Consider the following 3671-nt stretch of genomic DNA (forward strand, 5'->3'; position numbering starts at 1 on the left):
GTGACAGAAGGTCATCATTAAAAACTGAACCCACCTTCCCAGCAAAGGCCATCAGGATGTATCCCCACAATTCCAGGGCTCCCAGGCCCTCCCTGGTTTCCTGGTCTCTTACCCCTGCTTTCAAACCTTGCAAAGCTCACCACACAGCAAACACTCCCACATCAGCGTACCTCCCTCCTGGGCTGATAACTCTCTGCAGCTCCATCGCAAGAGGGACAGATTCCAAACTCCCCGCCAGTCCCAAGGCTCTGTCTGCACAGCCTGCCCAGGGGGTCCCCTCCCTTGCCTCCCGCCTTCTGCTCTCCTCCTGCTCCTGCTCTCCTCCTGCTCCTGCTCTCCTCCTGCTCTCTCGGCTTTACCTTACTCCCAAGGTCACTCCAGCATTGGCTGATTCCTCTCTGGTGCACTGTCCCCCAGGTTGTCACTTGAGTCTAATCATTATTCAAACGTGAAATCCTTGCCAAAGCCTCCTCGGAGCACCTTCCACGCATATGCACACATCTTAGGTCAGTGATCATGTTACCCCAATTTATTTTTTTCTTTTTAGCCCTTACCACTATCTGAAGTTGAATTATTTATATCTGTGTTCACCAGCTTATAGTCTGTCTCCACTGGCAGAATGGCAGCCCCAAAAGGGCAAGAATTTGTCTGTGTTCTTAGTGGCTGCAACCCCTGCATGCCAGGGCCTGGAAGTAAATGTTTGTTGAGTGAATTTCGTAGCCCTGGGACTACAAAACTGCAGACTTCCTGGAGGACTGGGCGGTTCAGTGAGGGAAATTAACATATCAAACCAGCAACACTTCGGGGCCAGAGACTGCTGGGTGGCTTTTCTCTTCACAAGATTCTTAAGTTAGGTACTATTATAAATTACATTTTACACATGAGTTACTGAGGGTGCCCAACTTGCCCAAAGGGAGCCAGGGTCAAACCAAGGCAGTCTGACTCTAGAGCCTGAGCTCAGGGCTTCTAACCCTTGGCCAGCCTCCCTATGGACTCCAGGGTGGACTAGGGGGCTCAATAAAGACTGCCTGTAACAGGCCTCTGGGAAACTGCCTGCAGGGGGGGAAAGACGCTTCCCTTTGCAGCGGGGTTCCCAGGCAGAAGAGGCACCTGCAAATGGTCAGGCTTTACCAGATCGAAAGAGGCAGGTGTCACTCAGGGACAGCAGAGTGGTCTCTGGAAATGCTCTGTGGGCATAGGATGCAGAGCCCTCTCTGCAGAGTTATCAGCTGACTGATCACCTTCCCATCCAGCCTGGACTTCTGCTTGTGCCAATACCAGCAACTCTTGGCTGTACCCTCTGCAAAAGGCGGGGTGCTCCCATCGCCCAGGAAGGCCCATATGCACCTGCCCATAAGCAGGTATGGGCTTGTGCCTGGTCCATGCTTACTCCCACAGCCTGCGGCTAAGGCCTCTGCTATCTCTACTCCCCATTTGTAGCTCCACCTCCTTCCGGCTCCCGCTTCCCTTGATCTGGCTCAGCCAAGTCCCTATCTGAGGCTGATGGCAAGGAGGAGACAGGGAAACTACTTTAAAAAAAAAAAAAAAAGACAGAAAAGGAAGAACCATTTAGAGCAGGAGCAAATGGCTTTTTTGGCCAAATGTCTACAAGTGCAGCTGCTGCTGTTCAGTCAGGACTCAGCTTGAATGTGGGTGCTTCGAAGACCTTGCCCATCACTTGCCCAACTCTACTCTCAGGTCCTTCTTCCCACCTTAACTCCAACATTATTGGTTTTCTACATTCATAGGTCATGTCAGGATTCCCCAACACCCTCCAGAATATAAGCACCATGAGGGCATGGAGATTTTTAGAGTCACTGCTATGTGTCTGTGTCCAGACAACTATCTGGCACATAATAATCACTCAATAAATAGAGGTAGGCTGAATGAGTAAAACAGCTTTCAGTACAACCTGAAATCCATACAAAAGAGCCCCTGACACTTACAAAGATCTCTGAAGAAGCCAAAATAGGGAAGGTTGTTTTGTTTCTTGTGGGTTTTTTGTTTTTAAGAATTAAATGAAATCATGTTCTGCAAGCTTGTAACAAAGTTTCTAGAACATGGCAAGCCCACAAAAATGTTAGCTATTATTATAGAAAACATCTAGAGATTTGTCCTCTTCAGGAACACCCAGCTCAGTTTCCCAAGAGCTGCAGAGGACTGTGTTCTTTTGGGGGAGAATCCACCTGGTAAATAGGAGGTGGGGTGGGTGTGGTCAGAGAGAGCAGAAGCTGATGGAGTCCGCAGGAGCTAAAGAGACTTTAAAGTGCTGCAGAAATACAGTTACAGCTATCTGTCAAGAAAGTCATGGCTCAAGACAAAGGAAGGAAAAGTTTTTCAGAGTGATTCATCTTGCAGAATGACAAATCTTCCTTGGAGATATCCAATGTGTGGAGACGTGTGAATCAGGCATTTCTTCACGATTATGATTCTAAGTTGTGGTCGGGAAGAAGTCTATGTTAGCATTCAAGGTGACAGAAGACTGGGGGCTGGAGGTGTGGCTCAGTGGTACAGTGCCTGGCTAGGTTCCCCACCCAGTTTTACAGATTACCATGACACCAAATAGAAGCACAAGAGATCTATTTTAAGCATATCCTTTTCTTATTCTTAGTATTCTGCTCAGTGTCCAAGTCTTTATTAATAACTCTAGCCAAAACCACAACTTAGAAACGGCAAGCTCACGGTGCAAACTCATTGTACTATCAAGGAATATTTTCAGTTTAACTGTACCCTAGAGCCAAACTGCCAGACAAGCCAGGTGCCTGTCCTGAACAGGGCTGGGGCTGCACAGAGGCCAAAGGACATTAAAAGATGGGAGGAATTAAAGCTTGAGGTAAGACCAAGGATATGTTTATGTGAAAATACCCCTGATTCACAAAATTCATAGATTCAACAAATTGATAACAAATGAATATAAGAATGAGGTGCTAGAAATGATTACTTAGGAAGGTTTAAAATATCCTTACTTTACAATATAAAAAGTGAATGGACTTATATCAATCCCCAAAGGGTTTTTTTTTTAATTGACCCATAAAATATTAGACTGGCAACCATTACACTAAAATGAGTCATTTTTGTCCAGGCATGCGGGCACACACCTGTAATTCCTGCTACTCAGGAGGCAGGGGCAGGAGGATGGCAAGTTCAAGTTCAGTCTTAGCTACTTAGTGAGACCTTGTCTCAAAATAAAATAAAAAGGGCTGGGGATGTGGCTCAGTGGTAGAGCGTTTGCCTAGCATGCTCGAGGCCCTGGGTTCAAGCCCCAGCATGGTAGTCTTTTTCAACTCTCCCAGCAGCAGTTCATGAAGTCATTTCAGTTGATTAATACATGAATTCTGTCCTTCCTGCCTTTCTTTCTCTTTAATAAAACAGGATTTAAAAAGTAAGAAACATCTAGGACAAGTACAAAAAGGTTAACTGATATTTCACGAAACTCTTGTCTTAATTTTATAAATACACAAATGCACGTGTGTTCTGGGTCAGAAATTTAAAATATATTTACTTTGGTTACAGTCAAAAAACTTTGAGGGCTGGGTTTGTGGCTCAGTGGTAGAGCACTCAGCCCCACATTAAAAAAAAAAAAATGAACAAAATTAAGTTGTTGTGTCTATCTACAACTAAAAATATATTTTTTTAAAAAGTTTAAATCTTTTATATTTTGGGGGTGGGTG

At 45.3% G+C, this 3671-nt stretch overlaps 1 non-coding gene across 1 annotated transcript; it reads left to right on the forward strand.

Annotated features, from left to right (window-relative positions):
- The first annotated feature begins 3202 nt into the window (after positions 1–3202).
- Trnaa-agc lies at positions 3203–3283 on the forward strand. Its single transcript has one exon. It is a non-coding gene; the product is annotated as a tRNA-Ala (tRNA).
- Positions 3284–3671: the final 388 nt, after the last annotated feature.

The sequence above is a fragment of the Marmota marmota genome, unplaced genomic scaffold, assembly GCF_001458135.2.
Source record: "Marmota marmota marmota unplaced genomic scaffold, marMar, whole genome shotgun sequence".
NCBI classification, from domain to species: Eukaryota; Metazoa; Chordata; class Mammalia; order Rodentia; family Sciuridae; genus Marmota; species Marmota marmota.